Consider the following 27519-nt stretch of genomic DNA (forward strand, 5'->3'; position numbering starts at 1 on the left):
ATGAGGCAGTCTGATTCTCTAATGCAGTATGCTGATGATATCAAGTGGACTCTAGATAGGTGTTAGCGGTGGCAGCCATGGTTGAATGTCAACCTGGCAATGGTCCTCACAAACCGCCTCTTGTTCGCTACGCCATTTGAGTTACGTTTCATGCCCCACCTGTTAGTGCACCTTTGGGCTTTCGGTAAGCGTATGTCGACGTCTTTCTACCATGTACCCTCGTGCAGAGCTCCGGTCTCGCACACCTTGTTCTATCGGCTTTTGGCCGTATCTCTGACTGCAGCAAAGAGATGATTCACTTGAATGCATCTCTCTTGTATTCCATCCTTTACTGCATTGAAACTTCCTGGCAGATTAAAATTCTGTGCCCGACCGAGACTCGAACTCGGGACCTTTGCCTGCAAGGTTCGCAGGAGAGCTTCTGTAAAGTTTGGAAGGTAGGAGACGAGATACTGGCAGAAGTAAAGCTGTGAGACCGGGCGTGAGTCGTGCTTCGGTAGCTCAGATGGTAGAGCAATTGCCCGCGAAATGCAAAGGTCCCGAATTCGAGTCTCGGTCGGGCACACAGTTTTAATCTGCCAAGGAGTTTCATATCAGCGCACACTCCGCTGCAGAGTGAAAATCTCATTCTGGAAACATCCCCCAGGCTGTGGTTGAGCCATGTCTCCGCAGTATCCTTTCCTTCAGGAGTGCTAGATCTGCAAGGTACGCAGGAGAGCTTCTGTAAAGTTTGGAAGGTAGGAGACGAGATACTGGCAGAAGTAAAGCTGTGGGACCGGGCGTGAGTCGTGCTTCGGTAACTTAGATGGTAGAGCACTTGCCCGCGAAATGCAAAGGTCCCGAATTCGAATCTCGGTCGGACACACAGTTTTAATCTGCCAGGGAGTTTCATATCAGCGCACACTCCGCTGCAGAGTGAAAATCTCATTCTGGAAACATCCCCCAGGCTGTGGTTAAGCCATGTCTCCGCAGTATCCTTTCTTTCAGGAGTGCTAGATCTGCAAGGTTCGCAGGAGAGCTTCTGTAAAGTTTGGAAGGTAGGAGACGAGATACTGGCAGAAGTAAAGCTGTGGGACCGGGCGTGAGTCGTGCTTCGGTAGCTCAGATGGTAGAGCACTTGCTCGGGAAATGCAAAGGTCCCGAATTCGAGTCTCGGTCGGACACACAGTTTTAATCTGCCAGGGAGTTTCATATCAGCGCACACTCCGCTGCAGAGTGAAAATCTGATTCTGGAAACATCCCCCAGGCTGTGGTTAAGCCATGTCTCCGCAGTATCCATTCCTTCAGGAGTGCTAGATCTGCAAGGTTCGCAGGAGAGCTTCAGTAAAGTGTGGAAGGTAGGAGACGAGATACTGGCAGAAGTAAAGCTGTGGGACCGGGCGTGAGTCGTGCTTCGGTAACTTAGATGGTAGAGCACTTGGCCGCGAAATGCAAAGGTCCCGAATTCGAGTCTCGGTCGGACACACAGTTTTAATCTGCCAGGGAGTTTCATATCAGCGCACACTCCGCTGCAGAGTGAAAATCTCATTCTGGAAACATCCCCCAGGCTGTGGTTGAGCCATGTCTCCGCAGTATCCTTTCTTTCAGGAGTGCTAGATCTGCAAGGTTCGCAGGAGAGCTTCTGTAAAGTTTGGAAGGTAGGAGACGAGATACTGGCAGAAGTAAAGCTGTGGGACCGGGCGTGAGTCGTGCTTCGGTAACTCAGATGGTAGAGCACTTTCCCGCGAAAGGCAAAGGTCTCGGTCGGGCACACAGTTTTCATCTGCCAGGAAGTTTCATATCAGCGCACACTCTGCTGCAGAGTGAAAATCTCATTCCGCTTTACTGCATTATTTACCAAACGGTCCACTGTCGCATTCCCCACAGTCTCAGCACACACCTTGGCCCATACAAATGATACCCCCGTACCGTTTCTTTGCGGCCTGATGTGCTGACTAGTTCCATTTGTTACTCAAAAAACGAGGATCAAAGAATCCCATGACGACAGACTGGTGAGGTTAGTACCGTAAATGATATTTCATTTTTTTTATAAAATCACAAGAGAGACTGAGCAATATATTTATAAAGTTTTTAAAAAATGCTGAACTTGAATGCGGTGCTTTGGCAGCACTCGTTCCACAGAACTACGCTTAAACATACAAGTAGACAAGGAAAATACGAATGTTACAAATTACAGTTTCTCTTTGTGATTATACACCAAGTTCGACACGGAACGTGAACATTTTCAACCAATAAACGGTTTTCGCCGTCCACTTTGCATCACTAGAGCGCAGATAGATGGTCTACGAAATTGCAGCTAATACTAAAAAGTCTGTCTAATCCTCTTTAGGCTCTTGTTTTCTCAAATTTCGTGAAAAGATCTCTCCGCAATGAAAAGGTCTTTGTTTTAACGATTGCCTCTCCAACACGCTTTTCATATCCGTGCCATGACTCTCTCCCTCTCTCCCTTTCTCTCTGTCTCTCTCTCTCTCTCTCTCTCTCTCTCCCTCTTCTCTCTCTCTCTCTCTCTCTCTCTCCCCCCCCCCTCCCGCCCATTTAGTGGTCTTACAAAATGAGCTACTCTTCTTTGAGCTTTTTTGATCCTCCTCCAACCCTGTTAGCTAAAGCTCTCATGCTGCAAAGCAGTACTCTAGCACAGGATGGACAAACTGAGTACGTGCAGCTTCTAAGTATCCTATAAATAGAACGCCGTCGTTGGTTCGCTTTTCCTACAGTATTTTGTATATGACAGATCTCGTTTCATTTGTTTCTTGGTACCTAGCTGAATCTACCACCTTTAAATTTGTCTCACTTATTGTGTAATCGGACTTTAGCTGACTTTTTTTAATACTCATGCAGATCATCTCGAACATTTTATTTTTAAGATCAACTTCCACATTTCGTGTCATACAAGTATCTTGTCTAAATCATTTTGGAAATGCTTTTGATCTTCTGATGGCTTTTCTAGATGGTAAACGACAGCATCATCTGCAAACAATCAAGATGAATGCCGAAATTGGCTCCTAAACCTCTAAAGGCCTATAACACTTCCTTGGGCAGCCCCAGATATAAGTTGGGTTTCAGTAGATGACTTTCCGTCAATTACTACGAACTAAGACCTTTTTGACAGGGAACAACAAATCCTGCCGAATATAAGAGATGATACTCCACAGCCACGCAATGTGATTTTAGGCCACCTGCGAGGAACGGTATCACAAGACTTCAGAATATCAGTAAATACGGAATCAACTTGAGACTCCCTGTCGATAGCACTCGTTTCTTTGTTTGGATAAAAAGCCAGAACGATATTTTCTGAATCCGTGCTGGATTATGTGTCAACAGACTGTTTTCTTCGAGGTATTTCGTAATCTCGGAACACCACATAAGTTCCAGAATCCTGCTACAAATCGATGTCATTGACACGGATCCATGATTCAACAGATCCATTCTTGTCTGTTGGTGCAACCTCCGCAACTTAGCAGTCTTCAGATTCAGATTGCCCGTCGAGCGAGTGGTCGTACATGATTGCTAAAACTGGAGCCATTTCATCAGTTTACTCTAAAAATTACCTAACTGGTATACAATTTGAACCGGAAGACATTCCCTTATTATCACCGTTTCTGTATCATCTATATCCAAATGACGATACACCATTTGAATACAGATTTCAAATTACAGAGGAGGACCATAATAACCGAAAAGAGTAGTCGAGCTCACTGCAAACATGCAAAAACCTGTGAAAAAACTGGGAATTTTAACTACACCATGTGTGTACATTTATCACTTAATTATACAAACGAGAAATAACGCTGATAATTAGTGCTCAAAAAGCTTCGCCCATGACCAAGGAACAAGAGCTAGACTGAATATGCTTTTTTCCGAGAAGGAATAAACGTAAAACTCAAAACAACATTTTCTATCAAGGAACAAAACTGCACAATAAGTTATCGAAGGAGATTGAAGAGATTACTACAACAAACATATTAGAAAGGCAGTCAAAAATACCTGTTAAGGAGTACATTCTGTACACTGAAATATTACTGAAGTAACACAGAATAGGGGTTTGGTATAACATGTAACACATAAAAACAATAATAACACGGCAATAAAACATATACTACTTTGCATAACACATCACACTATGTTTTTCCTTCTTTTCTTATAGAAGAACTTACTCAGCGTATAATACTAATAGTTTATCCTCTTCTTGAACTCAACATCTACTCGTTATAGAGGAATGCTGACCCAGTTATTCAGCCTAGCAAACGGTAATTTGTAGTACACAAAATGGAAACCAGACATCGTCACTATGATCCTGACATCAGTTGATAGCGAGTGTTGCGTTACATTACGAAACAATATGCATGGATTGTGTAGCGTGTGCACCGACTGGGGGAGAGAAATGATTGAAGGGTGTAGTAGAGTAAGGTTGCTCTAATCGTTCCCCCTTAAGGGAGAATTGCTGTATTTCATACGGTAATTTAAATAACACAGTTTGTTTGGCATATACAAAATCAGTTGATTTGAACTCATACATCACAGAATATTTATTAATTTTACTTTCTACGACAGCGCATAGGTCAAGAACCTAATCTTCAAACTGCTGTTCAAATGTGTATGAAATCTTACGGGACTTAACTGCTAAGGTCATCAGTCCCTAAGATTACACACTACTTAACCTAAATTATCCTAAGGACAAACACACACACCCGTGCCCGAGGGAGGACTCGAACCTCCGCCGGGACCAGCCGCACAGTTCATGACTGCAGTGCCTGAGACCGCTCGGCTAATCCCGCGCGGTACCTAATCTTCACATTTCATACATTGTGTCATATCTTCTTCTCGATGTTTTTTACATAGATGACATAACCAATTCTTTCTCTCCTTTATCTTTTTTTTTGTTCCCTTTAAAATTTTCATCTATGTGCTCTTTTTTATAGGTGTCTTCTCTTTTTATGGGTTTCTTCTATTTACTAGCCTTTTCTTTGGCTTCTCTTTCCTTTCTGTAAAGACTTGATATCACTTCCATTGTTGCTTTAGATCGTTTCGTATTCTTCTTGATAACTGTTATTGTATATGAGCTAGGAAACTACAGAAGTGAGACTTAATGCGTTGACTGTTAATTTCGGTAGTTGTTGCGACATTGTTTTCGGGTAGACATTCGTGAGACATTGTAGAAGGTCCAGAATGAGCACTGAATGATGTTACAACGTTAGGCCGCCTTCCACATTTTCGTTTCTTGCTTCATTTACGTTAGCAATTCTTGGTCTGATTTATCAGCAATACGTACAGTAGTAGCTACAATGTCCTCTTCTTTGAAGACTTTTCTATCACATGGCCACAAGCCTGTTCCCTTAAAATAGTGTAGTGCTTTATCCATTACTGATATGCGGTATGTATTACCCAGGGATACAGAAGTGTTAGCTTGTTATAGGACGCTGCTAGGATTTGAATGCACTCACAAAGATGCGGATTCATTGCACCTGTTTTTAGTGTTTTAAAGAACGAGCTGTCCAACGGCTTTAGACGGTAAGTCGTGTGAGCAGGAAATGATAGCATGATTATACCATAATCACGAGCCTGTAAATTTTTGGTGTGTGTGCTATATCCATCCAGTGAAACCAAAACTTCTTTCTGGTTCCTTTTCTCGGCATTTGTACATTTTTTGAAATGTCGTAGCCATCGGACAAACAGTTCCCATGTTATCCATCAATTTGTCGAGCGTCCCAATGCTGTATTTGATAGAGCGCTCCTTTTTAAGACACCATTCGTTCGGCTGCGCTTAAATATTAACATAGCGCGTATGAATTCGCCTGCTGCGTTCACTGCGCATACACATGTCATTGTAAGACATCTTCCTTCTCTTGTGATTGCGCTCACTTAGAGTTCGCCATTTCGGGTAATTATTTTAGACTGTTTGCGAACTGTGGATAAACACGGTCTCATCCACGTTGTATATTCGGTCAACAGTAAACTTGCCGGCCGGTGTGGCCGAGAAGGTTCTAGGCGCTTCAGTCTGGAACCGTGCGACTGGTACGGTCGCAGGTTCGAATCCTGCCTCGGGCATGGATGTGTGTGATGTCCTTAGGTTGGTTAGGTTTAAGTAGTTCTAAGTTCTAGGGGACTGATGACCTCAGATGTTAAGTCCCATAGCACTCAGAGCCATCTGAACAGTAAACTTATGCTCATCTAGTATTTCTCCGTTTTTATTAAAAAAAAATTCATTAAAAGCTCTTTTTTTAAACCCCTTCCGTTGTGCCATCGATATTGCTTCGGAAACTCGCAAGGACAAACTGTAATGATCCTTCATGAATCTGTAATACCAGTTGTTGGTAGCTATCTTTTTTTCTTTATTGAAGCGATTCGGTAGATGATATTTTTCAGCAAGTCGGTAGGCAAGTTTTCTTAGTTCATTAAAAGTTACTACGAAAAAAGTGGACTGTAAATTAATTATATGGCGTGCTAATCATTGTCCATCTCTGCTATTGTCTTCCGAATTGTGATGTTTTATTTAAACTCCTCAAATGACGTTGCAATGTACGCTTTGGTGTATTATTTCTACATGCTTCGTTAAATACAATTTTACTATTCCAACGTTTCAGTAATTCTTCGCCCTTATCCTCCTGCTTCCACTTATCGTAAGCTCTGTTAGTCATAGCAAGACCGCTACGGTCGCAGGTTCGAATCCTGCCTCGGGCATGGATGTTTGTGATGTCCTTAGGTTAGTTAGGTTTAACTAGTTCTAAGTTATAGGGGACTAATGACCTCCGCAGTTGAGTCCCATAGTGCTCAGAGCCATTTGAGCCAATCTGTTAGTCATATTGATCAACTATAACAAACAATTTTTAGTTGTTGTATAATTTCCATCAACGTTCTAGTCGTACAGCTACGATTAACGAAGTCCCTACAGGTACGATTTAGGCAGTAAGACCTCTACCGTTTCAAACCAGAACTACAGGCGTAACCTCAAAGTATTCTACCGTTTGATATGACAGAGTACCAAGGAAATAGGCATGATATAAAACAATTACTTCATCATCGTATTCTTCTGTGAAACTGATAAGAAACGAGCGAAAGAAGGTAATAAAAACAAACAATCTTACCTGTTCATTATTTTTATTTATTTATTTATTTATTGTTCCGTGGGACCAAATTAAGGAGAAGTCTCCATGGTCATGGACCGAGTCAATACATGAAATTATAAAACGATATTAGAAACAGATAAAATGAAATATAAAAAAACATATTCAGGTGACAAGTCGTAAGTTTAAATAAAGAAAATCAACAATGTAACACTGGAATTTGTTTAATTTTTTAGCTCTTCCAGGAGCTCCTCGACAGAATAGAAGGAGTGAGCCATGAGGAAACTCTTCAGTTTAGACTTAAAAGAGTTTGGGCTACTGCTAAGATTTTTGAGTTCTTGTGGTAGCTTATTGAAAATGGATGCAGCAGAATACTGCACTCCTTTCTGCATAAGAGTCAAGGAAGTGCATTCCACGTGCAGATTTGATTTCTGCCTAGTATTAACTGAGTGAAAGCTGCTAACTCTTGGAAATAGGCTAATATTGCTAACAACAAACGACATTAAAGAAAATATATACTGTGAAGCCAATGTCAGAATTCCCAGACTATTGAATAGGGGTCGACAAGAGGTTCTCGAACTTACACCACATATAGCTCGAACAACCCGTTTTTGAGCCAAAAATACCCTCTTTGAATCAGAAGAATTACCCCAAAAAATAATACCATACGACATAAGCCTATGAAAATATGCGAAGTAGACTACTTTTCGTGTTGAAGTGTCACTTATTTCAGATACTGTTCTAATGGTAAATAAAGCAGCATTTAGTTTCTGAACAAGATCCTGGACATGGGCTTTCCACAACAGCTTACTATCTATCCGAACGCCTAGGAACTTGAACTGTTCTGTCTCGCTTATAATATGTCCATTCTGTCTGATCAAAATATCGGTTCTTGTTGAATTGTGAGTTAGAAACTGTAAAAACTGAGTCTTACTGTGATTTAGCATGAAATTATTTTCCACAAGCCACGAACTTATTTCATGAACTACATTATTTGTTACTGTCCCGACAGCCAGCCATCCGCTCACTTGTTCCATTTTACATCACTTCTCGCATTTTATAAAAGTGGGATCAGATATTACTGAAGTACTGTACAACGTCTAGATACCACCAGCAATCATTATACAAGAACACAAATAACACTTCCTACATCAAAAACCAATTAGTTTCGCTCCCCGTGAAATTTCTGACAGTAGGCATGAGCTAACTGAAGCCTGACCTTTCAATAACAAGGGGTCCCTGCACCCATTCGACATGTCGCTCGCTCGCACTGAAGTACTGCTTAGCCCGTGGTATGGCTAACGCAACTTTACCCTGATAGTCTTTTACATTATTAAATAACTTCTTTGTAATACCGTAGTATACACTAGGGATAAACGGAATGAGGTAGCACAGTTGTAAACAAACTGGCCTTGCATGGGGAGGTTAACGACTAGGTCCGCCGGCTATCGGTGAAGTAACCGGTTTTCGGTTACACATTTTTTTTTTAATCTCCAGTTTACCATGTCTGTTAAAAACGTTCAAAGTAACCGGTTTTTTAAGTAATTGATTTTCGGTTTTTTGTTGCTAATAATTTCCAGTAGTAAACGTAGACGTGGAAGCAAGACTCAAAAATTCTAAGACATGCTTAGACTTTTGCATTATACGTTTCAAGATAACTAGAACCAAAATATCAAATAATGTTGGTAAATAAAAGAAAACTTAGTCCGTATACAGTTCACAGCTTTTAAACAATTAGTGGTTTAATACTACAAAACATCACCATTATTCACTTACTCATTCTAACTTTCTGAAACTCTGGTCAATAATTATGTTGTAATCGAGGATCATACCGCTATCTAGGCATTACGAATAGTCAGTGCTAGAGGGTAAAAATTGAGTTTGGAAAATTAAATTTTAGGTGTCAAGTTGTCCATTTACAATTCTACGAGCAGATAAAGGCGTATCGTGTAGACACAGGCGACAGATTATCTGTTTTCTATGTTTATTTTATGCTTTGAATGAACTGTCAAGTTTTTAATTTATTACTGTCGCCGTAATTTGCTTTGTCCTCTGTTAATCCACAGAAATGGCACGTAAATAATAGCCTTTTGTGTAAAATTTTTAGCGTTATCTTTCGTCAGTTATTTCGAATGAAAATCCCGTTTTACAGTCAAATATATTTATTCATTTTTCAACAGTATTTTAAATACATTTTTTATGACAGATCTGAAAATGCTCGTTCGAAAAATTCAAATGAACAATTAAGACAGTATTAAGACAGTATTAAAATGTTAATAATGAATTACTCCAGTGGCCAATATTTGTTATCAATTATGTTCATAAATACCATTTTTATTCTGGATAGTAAAGGGTACTGAAAGTAAAGATCCATTTAGTTCGGGATATAAAGCTTTAATAGCCCAAAAAGCCATTATTGAAAACTAAAATATCTGTATTGGTTTTAAATGGCTCCGATTTGTTCCAATTACTGGGTAGAGATTTTTGTCCGAACTACATGCGGCTTGCGATGGTCGTCTTTAAGTTTTTGTAATGACTATCAGATGGTACTATTAAGATATGACATTGCTCAATAATTTTACTGGTATCAGCGCTATCTATCAAGCACTTGGCCTTCGTACCTGTTAAAACGTTCTGAGGGTAGCTACTCTGTTACGTTTCTCCTGTCAGTTTCGATTGTTTCCGAAGTGTTTGATACTAAAAATAAAATGCATCCGCAGTTATCAGCTATACTGAAGGGTGTACCAGCTTGCTCTCTCCCCTCATTCGCCCCAGTCGTCGCCCTCACAGATCACAACACATTTCCAAATAGCAACGAGAGCTTGCCGCTTTAAATAAAAAAACTGCTCAAATTCGGCATCAAAATAATGTATGTAAATAGCTGCCTTCGTCTCCCTTTAACGCCAACAACCGCCGAAAGAGGTAAAAAAACCTGTAACGTTTGTTATGAGCAGCGAGAGCTGAAAAAAGTGATTACGCGAAATTATTATTCAGTTGTCGGAGGGAGACGATTTATTTATTTATTTTTGCTAAGCTTTGACAGTGATATTGTGGACATGAAACGGCGATAAACCAGGCACAGCGGGCAAAACGTTAGTCGAGACGTGACTCTAATCCCGTGTAGCCCCACCCCTAGCCTTGATTTATGGCCTTAGAGCGGAAAGAACGACTGTCCGCGAGTTACCTCAGTTCTGTTATGTCTAACTGAAGCCACTCATTGATGATTAAATGTCAAATCAAAACACATTCAGCCGTCTAAATTTCAAGTTTTATTTTATTTGTACAAGCAGTTTCAGTGTTATATTACATCTTCAGGCCCTTGACCGACGTGTAGGAAGAATCCCAGCTCTCCAACAGTCGAAACAGGAACCATTCAGTTACTGGTATCCACGGATTTCTTCTTCAACACGGCGATCTCTTCGCTCATCACTGCCGACAAGATGACGTAATGTAACGTTGTAACTGGTTGCACGAATAAAATAAAAGTGGAAATTTAGACAGCTGAAGGTGTTTTGATTTAACATATACATTGAACAGCCCAGGTATTGAACAGCCCAGGTCTCGCAAACATATTGTATAATTAAATGCCTCCCAGAGGTGAGAGTATTAAAATCCTAATGGTAAACTGCCGAAACATTCGCAACAAAGTGCCAGAGTTCGAAGTGCCCCTGAAAAGCAGTGAAACTCACATAATACTAGGTACAGAAAGCTGTTTGAAACCAGAAATTGATAGCAGAGAGACTTTTGGATAAACTGTATGTGTATATCAAAAGGACAGGCTAATGGGAAATGGAGGTGGTGCATTTGTCACCGTAGGTAAGAAACTCAAATCCGCTGTGATAGAACTGACGCTACATGTGCGACTGTTTGGGCAGGACTCAGTATCAGGGGTGGGCATAAAATGGTAACTGGATCCTCCTACCACCCATCAGACTCATTTACTGGTGCAACCGAATTTTTTAGCGAAAACTGCAAGATAGCCTAAGGTGGCCTCAGTTCTCCGTCTAATGACTAAAAAGTAGTAACCACCATACCCAAGAGGTGCCACGTTTATCAATAGTGCAAGGAAATCTCACACTAAATGGACCAGATTAACATAAAATTAATGTAATTCCTTCAAACCGGCTACAAAATAGTGAATGAGAATGGGTGTCATTGAAAAATTAATAACAAGGACCTACGGTATCATAAAGAGAATTATTAACTAATATCAAGGTCAGAACCTAACTAGAATTTACGTGTAAATGAGATTGGCTAGCCGGCCGCTGTGACCGAGTGGTTCTAGGCTCTCCAGTCCGGAACCGAGCTGCTGCTATGGTCGCAGGTTCGAATCCTGCCTCGGACATGGATGTGTGTGATGTCCTTAGGTTAGTTAGGTTTAAGTAGTTCTAAGTCCAGGGGACTGATGACCTCAGATGTTAAGTCCCATAGTGCTCAGAGCCATTTGAACCGTTTTGAGACCGGCTACTGTGGGTGGAGGGATGCCAATCTAGGCAAACTCACTCTGCTGTATCGTTCCACTGATTGGTCTCTCGCGTCGAAATATAATTAAGCATGCAATGGACACTGGTAGTGACTACTGCGAGTACAACGCTCCTACGAAGAAAAGGTGGTCGTGAAAACGAAGTTGCGCAACGTTACCGATATAGCCGGTGAAAGACGAGATGCTGATGCCGTCGTCTGCATGCAGTTGCTGCCGAAGCGTCGCAGTGCGGGAGATGTCGCCACGTCTGCCGGTGATTGTCTCACGTCCGCGAAAATATAAAGTTTCCCCCAGGTGTCGAGACGTGCCTACAACTAACTGCTCTCTTCGTAGAAACGGAAGAGCTCTAGCGACTGTACTCCACAACGGTCGAGAAGCAAGTCTCCACCTTTCCCGTTGCTCAAAACCTTCTGAAAAACAGCCAATCCCCCCGATGTGGTTACTGCGCCAATCATGTTTTCTAGTAAGGAAACACGATCTTCCTCAACCAATCACTGCAGTGCAGTACACATACTGTTCCCCGAAAAAACAGCACACAATGCCTGGAGATCTTGTAGACAGGTCCCGGCACATTTCACAAGATTAGGGGAGTTTCCTAGTGAAAACACGCACTGTCTCGCCTATAGAACGATTTAGTGGGCGCCGAAACGCGACATCCGGAGAAATTCGTCGTCCCGTCTCACAAGGTACGCTGTTCTTGTAATAAACACGTTAGCCGGGCGCCAGCCATACGCCGCTTTACCTGGACCCGCACACGGAATAATGAGACCAGACCCCCCCCCCCCCCCACTTCCACTCGCTAATAAAGCAGTTAGGCCGGCGCCAGCATGTCTGGCGCCGCCAGTTTCTAAAGAAGTGTCATTTCGCATTGAGCTACGGCGTTCCCACCCTCTTGCTTTCCCACTAGCGGAAGAAGGCTGTGAGTCAGAATGGTGGCCCATAAACCACTGCCCTGCAGCGTCCACAGCCAGTTTCGGCGACTACAAGGGAATCCTAGAACTCTCCTGCTGCTCGGGGAAAGTTCTTAAGCTGCTCCTAATGCAATGGTCACCTCCAGTGTCCAAAAATCTGTCTCTATAGCCGAATTTAATTCTACTACTGCTACTCAAGTCATGCAAGTACTGTGAGGTCAGTGGTTTAGCATAACCCTAATAGCCCATCAGATTAATATCAATCAGGGACAATTTAGATACACCAAGGGCGAATGAAATTCTGTGATAATCACCGAAACAAAACGAAAGGGGAAGTGCCTGACGGCTATTACCACGGCAGTGGCCTGCCTGGAAGGCACCGCTATCTTTCAAAACCTCAGTTCACTTGTACGTTAAGTTCCCTAATCATACCATAATCATTAGTGAGCACTTTAATCACCCAACAATCAATTGTCAAAATTACAGTTTTGTTAGTGATGGGCGCGATAAGACATAATGGGTGCCACATTACTAACAGCCTTCTCTGGAAACTACTTAGAACAGATAGTTCGCAACCGCACTCGATGGATATACACTCATGTTCATAAATTAAGGATAATGCTGATGCATGGTGAAACAAGGCAATGGTGGGTGGTTTGCGGGTTTCAATCACCTCGGGATACGACCATGCGGCGCATTTGACGCGCGGTCGTCGCACGGTGGCGCTGGCAGCAGTCCACATACGCAGAGGTGTGTTGGTGCATGTCAGAGTACGGTGCAGCGAGTAAGTGTGCAGACGTTTTCAGATGTGCTAATGGTGACTGTGTGTTGAAAATGGCTCAAAGAACACATACTGACGACGTTATGAGGGATAGAATACTAGGGCGACTGGAGGCTGGTCAAACACAGCAGGTCGTAGCACGGGCCCTCCATATGCCACATAGTGTGATCTCACGATTATGGCAACGATTCCAGCAGACAGGAAACGTGTCCAGGTGCTACATTACGGGACGTCCACAGTGTACAACACCACAAGAAGACCGATATCTCACCATCAGAGCCCGCAGACAGCCATGGAGTACTGCTGGGACCTTACCGCAGCCACTGGAACAGTTGTCTCCAGACACACAACGTACAGACGACTGAACAGACATTGTTTATTCGCCCGGAGACCTGTAAGGTGCATTCCACGGATCCCTGGTCACAGTAGAACATGTAAAGCCTGGTGTCAAGAACACAGTATATGATCATTGGAACAGTGGTCCCAGGTTATGTTCACGGACGAGTCCACGTATAGTCTGAACAGTGATTCTCGCCGGGTTTTCATCTGGCGTGAACCAGGAACCAGATACCAACCACTTAATGTCCTTGAAAGGGACCTGTGTAGAGGTCGTGGTTTGATGGTGTGGGATGGGATTATGATTGGTGCACGTAAATCCCTGCATGTCTATGACAGAGGAACTGTAACAGGTCAGGTGTATCGGGACGTCATTTTGCACCAGTATTTCCGCCTTTTCAGGGGCGCAGTGGGTCCCCCCTTCCTCCTGATGAATAATAATGCACAGCCCCACCGAGCTGTCATCGTGGAGGAGTACCTTGAAACAGAAGATGTCAGGCGAATGTAGTGGCCTGCCTGTTCTCCAGACCTAAACCCCAACGATCAGGTCTGGGATGTTCTCGGTCGACGTATCGCTGCACGTCTGCAAACCCCTACGACACTTCAGGAGCTCTGACAGGCACTGGTGCAAGAATGGGAGGCTATAGCCCAGCAGCTGCTCGACCACCTGATCCAGAGTATGCCAACCCGTTGTGCAGCCTGTGTACGGGTGCATGGTGATCATACACATATTGATGTCGGGGTACATGCGCAGGACACAGTGGCGTTTTGTAGCACATGTGTTTCGGGACGGTTTTCTCAACTTATCACCAATACTGTGGACTTACAGATCTGTGTTCTGTGTGTTCCCTATGTGCCTATGCTATTAGCGCCAGTTTTGTGTAGTGTCACGTTGAATGGCACCACATTCTGCAATTATCCTTAATTTATGAGCATGAGTGTATATTGGATTTAATGGCAACAAATAGACCTAACCTCTTTGAAGATGTCCACATCGAAACTGCTATTAGTGACCATGACGCGGTTGTGGCAACAATGATTAGCAAAGTATAAAGGACAACTAAAACAATCAGAAAGATATATATCTTCAGTAAACTAGATACAAAATCAGTAGTTTCATATCTCAATGAGAAAATTGAAGCTTTCAGCACAGTGCAGGAGACTGTAGAGGAACTTTGGTTCAAGTTTAAAAAAATAGTTGATCATGCGCTGGATAGGTATGTGCCCTGTAGAACAGTTCATTATGGGAGGAAATGCCTATAAAATACAGTCGCTGTAAAGAAACTTCTAAAGAAACAGGGATTACTGCATAATACGTGTGTAAACAAAGCGTAGAGCTGTAGATAGAGAGATACTAAATGAAACGCATTTAGCTGTGAAGAGAGAAATGCATGAGGGCTTCAATGACTATCGGGGCAGAACATTGTCAAGTGATCTTTCATAGAACCCAAAGAAATTCTGGTCGTATGTAAAGGCTGTTAGTGGCACCAGAGTTGGTCTTCAGTCCCTAGCGAATGATACAGGAATTTAAATTGACGGTAACTTTCAAAGCAAAATTTAAAATGCTTAACGCTTGTCAAATGTTCCTCTAAAAAGGAAAACCCAGGAGAACTACCACAATTTAACCCTCGTACCACTGAAATAACGAATTAAATAAGTACCTGGTGGTTATAATTAAACTTTCCCTATTTAACACGTTAAACACGTAAACTAATTACCGCATGAGTACCATACTTGGTAGCATTAATGTCAAGGATATGGGGAAGAAAAATAGTGCAGAATCAGTTCAACTGAAACACTTCTAACGTACAACTACGGTATATCCTACCATTACATACCGATGCCATTACTGCTACAAAATCGGCTGAATATGGCGCCCATCAGTGTCCAGAAGAGTCTGAAAGCGCATGCTTGCATTCTGCATAGCCGAACGAAGCGTGTCTGTAGGTATGCTGGCTACCTCTCTGTATATGCTGCGCTTCAGATCAGCACATGCGTGAATGTTCCCCTGGCAAACTCTGACCTTCAGGTAGCCCCTCAACCAGAAACTACAGGGAGTGACATCAGGTGGTCGTACCGGCCAAGCATTTGGAAACGGTCGGCAGATAATTGGATCGTTTTCAAACGTCTTTCGGAAAAGCAGATGAACTTCACTAGCGATGTGCGGTGGGGCCCCATCTTGCATGAAAACTGTTGAGTTCAATGCGCCTCTCTCCTGTAGGGCGGTTATGACACGCTGGTGAAGCATATCGCAGTAACGCTGGCCAGTCACACTTCGCGTCTCTGGTCCTTGAGCTCCAGTCTGTTCAAAAAAGAATGGGTCAATGATGAACGTAGCCGTGAAACCAGACCATACAGAGGAACTTCATACACAGTGACTGGAGATGAAGATCCCCACACTCAGGAATTCTGTTTCACCGTCAGAGAAAAATGAGCTTCGTCTGCCCATATGATGGTCCAAGGCCAACCCTCATCGACTTCAATCTTTGTGAAAAAGTGGAGAGCGAAGTCAACACGTCGTTGTGCGTCCAGTGGTGCCAGCTGTTGTATGATATGGATCTTATACCGATACCATTTGAAAATGGTTGGAAGCACCTTCCGTAGAGTGGACTTAAGGATGTACAGCTATCGTGGCACAGCATGCGCACTGCCTGATGATCGAGAACTGCGCGGAGCATTGTGTGCCATAGTAACAGCGATATCATCAACCAGCTGTGGTCCAATTGTCGTCGGGCTCTTCCCAGAGCGACACCCATTCTCCAGTTGATTCGAACTCCTTCATCATGCTCCCCTCAGCAGGTGGAGAAGGAAGAGCCTTTCGTAATCCTTTCAGCTGGCCATATTCTCGAAGTGCAGATGCAGCATTACTGTTGTTTTTATAACAGAGCTTCACCAGTAATGCCCTGCGCCTTTTGTCCGAGCTCATGTTGACACATCCACAAGTGCACTGCTACGCGACAGGTCTGTGAGACTACGAATCATGATGACTGATCACGACACTGAGACGGTGGAACTGGACGGTGGCATAATCTGGGCATTAATGCTACCAAGTTAGGTACTCGTACAGTAATGTGTTATAACGTGTTAAATAGGACAGTTTGATTATAACAACCCGGTATTAGTGTCAGTGGTGTTGATAAACAGGTGAAATTGTTAAAATTGAGCAGAGCTCCAGGGCCCAATGGAATCCCTGTCAGATTCAATACGGAATTTGCTGCAAGTTAACTCCTCTTTTAACTATAATCTATCGTAGATCCCTCGAACAAAAAAACGGTGCCCAGTTATTGAAAAAAGATCACACGCATTTACAGGAAAGAAATTAGAATTATATATTAATACCTAGCAGCTGACGGGCGTTGATATATATCAACGGCGACAGGTGAAAATGTGTGTCCCGACAGGGACTCGAACCCAGGATCTCCTGCTTGCAAGGCAGACGCTCTATCCATCTGAGCCACCGAGGGCACCGAGGGCACAGAGGATAGTGCGGACTGCAAGGACTATCTCGCGCCCCCCCCCCCCCCTTCCCACGGGACCCACATTCTCACCTTATATGTCCACACACTACATTCGTAGTGTCGTAGTGTTTTACCAAGTACTGTAAGAGATCGGGTAATATGTGTGCATCCGATCCGTATAGAAGAGGAAGGTCATGGACGGTATTGCCAGAACTACATTCTTACATGGATATGGTGTCTGTTCTTTCGGACATGTCCGAAAGAATAAACACCATTGATGACCTGCATGCGTGCGCGAGATAGTCCCTGCAGTCGCACTATCCTCTGTGCCCTCGGTGGCTCACATGGATAGAGCGTCTGCCATGTAAGCAGGAGATCCCGGGTTCTAGTCCCGGTCGGGGCAGACATTATCACCTGTGAGCAGCTGAGGATATTAATATATAGTTCTAATTTCGTTCTAGACGGCTGTAGGTCATCAATGGTGTCTGTTCTTTCGGACATGTCCGAAAGAACAGACACCACGCCCATATAAGTATACGTTTACGAGTGCTGACTGGAAATCTCCTGACAGATTAAAACTGTGTCAGAAAGCTGGGTGAAGTCTGGAAGGTAGGAGATTAGGTGTTGGTGGAAGTAAAGACGTGAGGGCTGGTCGTGAGCCATGTTTGGGTAGCTCAGTCAGTTGAGCACTTGTCCGCTACAGGGTAAAAATTCATTCTGGAAAGAATCCTCTAGGCTGTAGCTAAGCCATGACGCCGCAATATCTTCTCTGGGATTGTTCGGTCCACAAGGTATGCATGACACCTTCATTGGTTATAAATTAACACTTTTTGGATTTCTTACGTTATTATTACTTTTAAGGAGGGTATGACGTCAAACAGGCCCACTTGGAGCTGGAGAGGCACCACTGGACGTTTTAATTTCCACTGTCTATACTTTTCCAAATAAATTCATATAAGTTTGTCACCACGACCAGGAAGGATTCAGGATTCACATTCATAGCAGTGAAAGTTCAAAAACATAACAAAATAATTTTTTTACACGTGATATTTCACCATTTTTTCACTTGGCTGCATTTGCTGCTGTAGGTACACTTTTTTCTTAAGTAAGAGAGTTTCTTCGATGAATTTTGCTCAGCACAGAAACCATACTTACAGGTGTATGAAACTCTAGAAATTTTCCAAATCTGTTAAAAACTGTGGTAAAAATTGAGACAGTTAACTATAAAATTTGAGTTTTTTTTAAACATAAGTTTAAAATGTAACAGCTCATTCATTTTTTTAGGTTAAATAGATTCTAGAGTTTCATGGTTTGTATGCTGTATAAAATTCATCGAAGAAGCTCTCTTACTTGTGAAGAAAAGTGTACCTATAGCAACAAATGCAGCCAATAGTAAGTGAAAAAAGATGAAATGTTACACGCAGAAGTTCCATTTTCAAGTACCGGTCGGGCATAATGTATCTGCCATAGACGGCACACGAAAGATACGCAGGTATACAATGACAATCAACAAAAGAAAGCAGTCTTATACAACGGGAGTTAGTTTAAATACAAGCAGAAAAATGCACAAAGCACTTGGTTAATGTACAACGGATATCTGCGGCAGGGGACCTGTTAATGTCACAATATATTTAAAGTTCCACAAGCCAATGGTTCTGTACTAAGCCTGCCACAAGCAAAGGCCAGAATAGACGCTTCGAACTTAAAGTTCCGAAAGGACGTGGAAAAGCTGAAGTTCGGTGTAGCTGATGGCTAGAACGATACAAATATTACAAAGTACGATAGCTAGTCACAGAGTCCATGCATCTTTCGTGTAGAGGCTGCTGGACGGAAATCTTGACACGGACAGTGACGTCGTCTCAGCAGTGACTCCAGAGTGAGTTCCTAACTGATGGAATGTCTACATCTACGTCTAAATGGATACTCTGCGAATCACATTTAAGTGCTTGGTGGAGGGTTCATCGAACCACCTTCACAATTCTCTATTATTCCAATCTCGTATAGCGCGCGAAAGAACGAACACTTATATCTTTCCGTACGAGCTCTGATTTCCCTTATTTTATCGTGGTGATCGTTTCTCCCTACGTAGGTCGGTGTCAACAAAATGTTTTCGCATTCGCAGGAGAAAGCTGGTGATTGGAATTTCGTGAGAAGATCCCATCGCAACGAAAAACGCCTTTCTTTTAATGACGTCCAGCCCAAATCCTCTATCATTTTTGTGACTCTCTCCCATACTTCGCGATAATACAAAACGTGCTGCCCTTCTTTGAACTTTTTCGATGTTCTCTGTCAGTTCTATCTGGTAAGGATCCCAGACCGCGCAGCAGTATTCTAAAAGAGGACGGACAAGCGTAGTGTAGGCAGTCTCCTTAGTAGATCTGTTACATTTTCTAAGTGTCCTGCCAATAAAACGCAGACTTTGGTTAGCCTTCCCCACAACATTTTCCGCGTGTTCCTTTCAATTTAAGTTTTTCGTAATTGTAATACCTTGGTGTTTAGTTGAATTTACGCCTTTTAGATTAGACTGATTTATCCTGTAACCGAAGTTTTAGCACTCATGTGGATGACCTCACACTTTTCGTTATTTAGGGTCAACTGCCACTTTTTGCACCATTCAGGTATGTTTTCTAAATCGTTTTGGAATTTGTTTAGATCTTGTGATGACTTTATTAGACTATAAACGACAGCGTCATCTGCAAACAACCTAGGACGGCTGCACAGATTGTCCCCCAAATCGTTTATATGGGCAAGGAACAGCAAAGGGCCTATAACACTACCTTGGGGAACGCCAGAAATCACTTCTGTTTTACTCGATGACTTTCTGTCAATTACTACGAACTGTGACCTCTCTGACAGGAAATCACAAATCCAGTCGCATAACTGAGACGATATTCCATAAGCACGCAATTTCACTACAAGCCGCCTGTGTGGTACAGTGTCAAAAGCCTTCCGGAAATCCATAAATACGGAATTGATCTGAAATCCCTTTTGCTTTCGCAATCGGCGCCTGGCTCAGGAACATCACTCGGCGTGAATCGGCCCGTCGTGGTCCGACTGCCAGCCTAAACACTGCCCGTGCTCCAGGGTACTGCTGGTACTATTTTCGATGCGGCCCGCGGAAAAGTCCCCGGGACCATTGATCCCTGGTGGCGCTCGAGTGGGTACCTGTTGGCAGGGCGGACAGTAGACCTCTCGTCTTTCATCCTCAGAGGTGTCCGTTGCCCGCACAGCATGTGTGTGTTGCAGGTTGCTGGCTGAACAGGCGCAAGGCTCCTTCACAGAAGAGAAGGTAGGAGGACATGCTCTGGGGGAAGTAGAGCTGTCAACCGTGGGTCGTGAGTCTTTTTAGGATAGATCAGTCATCAAAGCACTTACCCGCGAAACGCAAACGTCCCAGGTTCGAATTCCGTTCTGGTACACAGTTTTAATCTGTCAACAGTTTCAGGATAAGTCGATCCCTGTGAACATGATTGTTATCATCCAGGTAGGGTGTACACAGTTATCTCATTATGAAGAAAAGGATAACATTTGGTCACTGAGATGTTAAACAACCTGGTTGCGGTTCATAGAAATCTGAATGAGAGGATCCACGTCATGGTACGAAAAGTGTCGCCACAACATCACAGAGCCACCTCTTAGGCTGAATTACATTCTTCACACACTGCATGCTAAACGCCTCATTGACCGGCCAGTGAGCTCAACGCCTCACACCATCTGATCAGAGGCGAAATCGCGACTCGCCGCACTAGAGTACACACCTACCCTCCACTATTATCCAGTGCAACTATTACCAGTCCTGTGTCTCTCCTGCGAAGATGGTACAATATGCACTCTGCATATCTTGAATAGGGAAACAAAGTTGTAAGAACTGTTACACTTTCTGTTATCATGCAAGGTTGAGTGAGAGATAAAGTATAGAGGGGGCTACAGAACGACGTTTTAGAAGTTTGGAAGATTGTGGAGGACGAAATTTTGAACCTTTTCCTGGTTCCATAACTCAACCGGTAAAGACGGCATCCTTACAGGATCATTTTGTTGTTCGTGTGTCTGTCTGGCAGTGTGTTAAAAAACCCCTTTGCTCAGTAACGGGTGGTCGCATCAAGTTTCAATATATGTCATATCTCAATGTCTGCTGTTTCTAAGTCAATGCAATCAAAAGAAACGTCCATTTATGTCACACATTTTCTTACTACAGCGCATTTCCCGTTGACCTACATTCTTGAAATTTGGGAAGACGCAAGGTTTCACAGTACAACTAAAGAAAACCCCGTGAAGTGTTAATTTGTAATTATATCACACGAAAAGAAATTTTTTATCATTTCTTATCAGACTGTCTTACTGCTGGGTCGCCTCTTGAGGCCCCTTTTCCTCAGGAACGGCTAGACGAATGAAGTTGCAATGAATGTCGCATATCAAGAACTATAGTACAATGGCGGTGTAATAAATGAAAACTTCTAATTCTACGCAGCCAACAGATCGCCCAGTTATGTCACCTATTTGACACTCACAAACGACTTATTAAAACCTATAGCGTATTTCCCGTTGAGCTAGAATCACGAAATTTGCCAAGAAGCAAGTTTTAAGGGGGATAGGACGTCAAACGGGCCGAGTTGGAGCAGAAGAGGCACCACTGGACGTTTTAATTTCTCCTGTCTACACTTTTCCAAATAAATTCATAAAACTTTCTCAGCACGACCAGGAAGGATTCAGGATTCACATTCATAGCAGTGGAAGTTCGAAAACATAACAAAATAATTTTTTTACATGTGAAATTTCATCTTTTTTCCCTTCCTATTGGCTGCATTTCTACATCTACATCTACATATATACTCCGCTAGCCACCAAGCGGTGTGTGGCGAAGGGCACAGTTCGCTACAAAGTCATGTTCCAAACCCCCTCTCCCCCCCCCCCCCCCCCACCCCTCTGTTCCACTCGCGGATCGCGTGAGGGAAAAACGCCCCACTACGAGCCATAATTTCCCTTATCTTTGAATGGTGATCACTGCGCGATTTGAAAGTTGGTGGTAATAATATATGCTCTGCATTCTCGGTGAAGACCGGATTTCGGAATTTAGTGAGCAGCCCCTTCCGTTTCGCTCGCCGGCTATCTGTAAGAGTGTCACACTTCAAATTTTCTATGAGATTTGAAACGCTCTCGCGATGGCTAAATGTACCAGTCACGAATCTTGCCGCTCTTGTTTGGACCACCTCATTCTCTTGACTCAGGCCCAAATGGTAAGGGTTCCATACAGACGAACATTACTCAGAGACAGGTCGAACTAACGTATTGTAAGCAATTTCCTTTGCTGAAGAACTGCATCGCTTCAGGATTCTACCAATGAACCGCAATGTAGAGTTTGTTGCTGCAAAATTCATTGAAGAAGCTCTCTTACTTATGAAAAAAAGTGCACCTATGATAGCAAATGCAGCCAATAGTAAGTGAAAAAATGTTGAAGTATCATATGCAAAAAATTATTTTGTTATGTTTTTCCACTGCTATGTGTGTGAATCCTGAATCCTTCCTGGTCGTGCTAACAAAGTTTTATGAATTTATTTGTAAAAGTATAGACAGTGCAAATTAAAATGTCCTTTTGTGCCTATCCTGCTCTAAGTCGGCCTGTTTGACGTCCTAACCTCCTTAAAAGTAGTAATAACGTAAGAAATCCAAAAAGTGTAAATGTATAATTATATCACACGAAAAAATTTTTTGTCCGACTGTTTGCCCGTCCGTCTGTTAGACGCCTTTGCCTCGGGGACCAATAGACATATCAAGTTGAAACCTATGTCACGTACTAACGAATACGGTCTGTTGGTGCTGAGAAACTGTTGAGCTTCTAAGTCAATGCAATCAAAAGATACGACTATTTATGTGACGTATTTTAATACTCGCAAATTCATTCATAAAAACCTATAGGGTACTTTCCGTTAGTCTACAATCGCGAATTTTGGCAAAAAGCGAAGGTTCATAGTTCAAGTAAAGGGAAAAAATCAGCAAACTGTTTATTTGTAATTATATCACACGAAAAAAAAACATTTATTTTGTCACTTGTTATCCGACATAAACTTAGAACAATCTCGAAAGTCTTGGATTTCCCGGGACTGTTATCTTGCCAGTCTCTGTATCGATGAGAGGCAAGAATCGCCGTGATTTTTGATTTCCATGATGGATTAATTGTCTCCATACATAATTAAGTTTGTACGGAACAATCAGGGCGCAAGTTGTAGTCGAACCTAACTAATTTTTTATTATATAAGGAACTTATAGCCGGGAGTGTGAAATAAAATTTTTACAACACTATACACATTCTACGCATTCGGTAGGCTGAATGAAGTATCAGAATACCGTAGTTTGGAAAATGTTTATTGAGAGTATAGTACAATCAAATACATAACACTGTACCTGTGGTTTCAGTACTGTAATGTTATTGCTCACCATCAACTTCGTTACATAATGTACCACGACGAACTATGGTTTGTCTCTTTCTCTGTAGGATTCCGCTCTCCCCTCTGATAATATTAAGCATTTTAAATAAGCTCAGATGTTGTACCCACTGGTTTTGAGACACAAGAGACTTTACGTAACCCCAGAGGAAAAAGTTAAGAGGGTTGAGGTTAGAGGAGCGCGAAGGCCAAGGGTCAGGACATCTCCCTCCAGTTCCTCTCAGCCTGAAGTTGTCTGTGAGGTATGCTCTGGCCTGAGGGTCAAAGTGCGCTGCAGCGCCATCGTTCTGAAACCACAAACTAGAATGCTGTTGGAAGGGAACGCCTTCCAAAAGTTCTGGCAAGGCATGTCCTGAAAGTTTAAATACGAGGGGCTTTCAATAAGTAACACAACATTTTTTTCATAAAACAGGATGATTTTACTCAGGTTTACAGCATATTATTCTCCACTCTTTTGGCTACTGTTGTGTACATAGTTCTGCGTAGTCAGCGCGTACACAACTTTCCCACTAGAGCGCGCCCCGCTAAGCACAACACAGCAGGCGCAGCGCTCGTCTGTCTCTGCACTATGAGATGGCGCTGCCTTAGAGAAGGACCAAATTCTGCTTCCATCGATCGGCGTATTAATATGTAACACAACCAATGAGATTGCTGCTAACGTAGAACCTTTTCTCCTTGCGGATGACACTCGCGCAGTGATACCTGAATGCGTGAGGTATTATAACGAGTGTACGGACCTCCGATTAGTCAGTCTGCATTTATCTGCACCTGTCTGTACCAGTCTGCGTTAGTCTGTACCAGTCTATAGTCAAGTTTCAGTCTGCGCCTAATAAGATTACCATATTCCTGTACATAGCCATGAACATAAATGTATAGACACTTTGTCAAGTATCAGCGATATGTGAGAATAAGATTAACGTACCAAGACCAAAGGAACTTCAGATTGTCAATTGTAAACAGCATCCAGAATCAAGTTACATAATGTCTATGCTTGTTATTATTTTAATAAATGTGTGAGAAAATTAGTCAAGTTCTGTTTAAAGTTGGTCACCGTCAATCTGCTACTCTAAGCGTGCAAGTGGCATTTCTATCATCTGACCTAACGGCAGAAGATAAACAAACCACGATAGGAGCACGAGACATATTGCTGACACTTGCCTAGTTCTCTAGAGCGACAAGTCAAATAATTTGATGGTGAGTGTACTGAAGGTCTTACAGTAGATTGGTTGGTTGGTTGGGGGGATTCAAGGGACCAGACTGCGACGGTCATCGGTCCCTGATCTTACAGTACGCACACCACACCTACAAAACACTTTATTTGAACAAAATTTCCGTTCTGTGCGAGGGCCCACTTGTTACCACTCTACTGGTCGACGTCAGAGACAACGTCTCCCCATCATCATTCATTCACTGGGTCAAACAGGTGGAAGTGGGAAGGTGCGAGATGTGGACTATTGGGTGGATGAGGAAAAACAGACCAATGAAGTTTTGAGAGCTCCTCTCGGGTGCGAGGACTCGTATGAGGCCTTGCGCTGTCATGGAGAAAGAGAAATTCGTTTGTATTCTTGTGGCGCCGAACTCGTCGAAATCGTTTCTTCAATTTTCTAAGGGTAGCACAATATACACAACTGGCCATTAAAATTGCTACACCAAGAAGAAATGCGGATGATAAACGAGTATTCATTGGACAAATATACAATACTAGAACTGACATGTAATTACATTTTCACGAAATTTGGGTCCATACATCCTGAGAAATCAGCACCCAGAACAACCATCTCTGGCCGTAATAACTGACTTGATACGCCAGGGCATTGAGTCAAACAAAGCTTGGATGGCGTGTACAGGTACAGCTGCCCATGCAGCTTCAACACGATACCACAGTTCATCAAGAGTAGTGACTGGGGTATTGTGACGAGCCAGTTGCTCGGCCACCATTGACCAGACGTTTTCAATTGGTGAGAGATCTGGAGAATGTGCTGGCCAGGGCAGCAGTCGAACATTTTTCTGTATCCAGAGAGTCCCGTACAGGACCTGCAACATGCGGTCGTGCATTATCCTGCTGAAATGTAGGGTTTCGCAGGGATCGAATGAAGGGTAGAGCCACGGATTGTAACACATCTTAAATGTAAAGTCCACTGTTCAAAGTGTCGTCATTGCGAACAGGAGGTGAGCGAGACGTGTAACCAATGACACCCCATACCATCAAGCTAGGTGATATGTCAGTATGGCGATGACAAATACACGCTTCCAATGTGCGTTCACCGCGATGTCGCCAAACACGGATGCGACCATCATGATGCTGTAAACAGAATCTGTATGCATCCGAAAACATGACGTTTTGCCATTCGTGCACCCAGGTTCGTCGTTGAGTACACCATCGCAGGCGCTCCTGTCTGTGATGCAGCGTCAAGGATAACCGCAGCCATGGTCCCCGAGCTGATAGTCCATGCTGCTGCAAACGTCGAACTGTTCGTGCAGATGGTTGTTGTCTTGCAAACGTCCCCATCTGTTGACTCAGGGATCGAGACGTGGCTGCACGATCCGTTATAGCCATGCGGATAAGATGCCTGTCATCTCAACTGCTAGTGATACGAGGCCGTTGGGATCCAGCACGGCGTTCCGTATTACCCTCCTGAACCCACCGATTCCATATTCTGCTAACAGTCATTCGATCTCGACCAACGCGAGCAGCAATGTCGCGATATGATAAATCGCAATCGCGATAGGTTACAATGCGACCTTTATCAAAGTCGGAAACGTGATGGTTCGCATTTCTCCTCCTTACACGATGCATCACAACAACGTTTCACCGGGCAACGCCGGTCAACTGCTGTTTGTGTATGAGAAATCGGATGGAACCTTTCCTCATGTCAGCACGTTTTAGGTCTCGCCACCGGCGCCAATCTTGTGTGAATGCTCTGAAAAGCTAATCATTTGCATATCACAGCACTTGTTCCTATCGGTTAAATTTCGCATCTGTAGCACGTCATCTTCGTGGTGTAGCAATTTTAATGGCCAGTAGTGTATTTCAAAGTTGATCGTTTCATCTTGGGGGAGGACATCAAACTGAACAACCCTTTAAGAGTCCCAGAAGCCCTCCACTATGGCTCTACCGGCTAAAGTTGCAGTTCTGAACTGTTTCTTCGGAGGAGAGGTGGTGTGGCGCCTCTCCATGGATCGCTGTTTTGTTTCCGGTTCGAAGTAATGAACCCATGTTTCATCGTCTGTGATGGTCTTCGGTCAGGCGGTGAGGAACCTAGCGGACACACTCCTTGTAGTACCACAAATGGTGGATGAGTGTGCCGGAATTATCAACAGAGACGTTCAGTTGAGGAGCGAGGTGTTGGATTTGACCCTTCGGTCACCTCGAATGAGAGTGTCCGCACGTTCCTACATAGCAGGAGTCACAACTGTGTACGGCCGGCAGACAGGCGGGAGACATGCGCTATCTTGTTGCGATCATGACAGACGCCTAGCCCAACGACTCTCCGTGCTTTTATTCACTGCCAGATCTCCGTAGACATTTTGCAAACGCCTACGAATATCTTCCACCAAAAAAACTCACTGATAGCCCTCTGCTTAGAAAGCACCTTCGTTATATGAGCCATTCTGTAGGCCATGTATAGTACCACCGCCTATCGGAAATTCGTGAAGCTATACACCTTGAAGCGGGAATATTCCACTATATCCCACAACAGATTCCGCATTTTTCCGATCGAAATAGGCCAATAAGAAATGTGTTGCATTCCTGAACGCCCTTTGCACTATGCACCGTTCGATCTATATAGTAAGATGTGTCGCCCAATACCGTGACCTCCAGAAGTTCCAGCCCATATCTTCCTGCCTCGGGCATGGATGTGTGTGATGTCCTTAGGTTAGTTAGGTTTAAGTAGTTGTAAGTTCTAGGGGACTGATGACCTCAGAAGTTGAGTCCCATAGTGCTCAGAGCCGTTTGAACCGTTTTTGAACCTAGGCGTAACTACTTGTATGGATAAGAACTGGGATAATAACATAGGCTCTGTCGCAGACAAAGCAGGTTGCTGACT

At 43.3% G+C, this 27519-nt stretch overlaps 1 protein-coding gene and 1 non-coding gene across 2 annotated transcripts in view; one reads left to right on the forward strand and one right to left on the reverse strand.

Annotated features, from left to right (window-relative positions):
* The window catches only part of LOC124550722 (rap1 GTPase-activating protein 1-like), a 175590-nt gene that overhangs the window by 26998 nt on the left and 121073 nt on the right, over window positions 1-27519 (forward strand). The window lies entirely within an intron of this gene.
* Window positions 16963-17037, reverse strand: Trnaa-ugc. The gene has a single exon. It is a non-coding gene; the product is annotated as a tRNA-Ala (tRNA).

Source organism: Schistocerca americana, chromosome 9 (assembly GCF_021461395.2).
Source record: "Schistocerca americana isolate TAMUIC-IGC-003095 chromosome 9, iqSchAmer2.1, whole genome shotgun sequence".
NCBI classification, from domain to species: domain Eukaryota; kingdom Metazoa; phylum Arthropoda; class Insecta; order Orthoptera; family Acrididae; genus Schistocerca; species Schistocerca americana.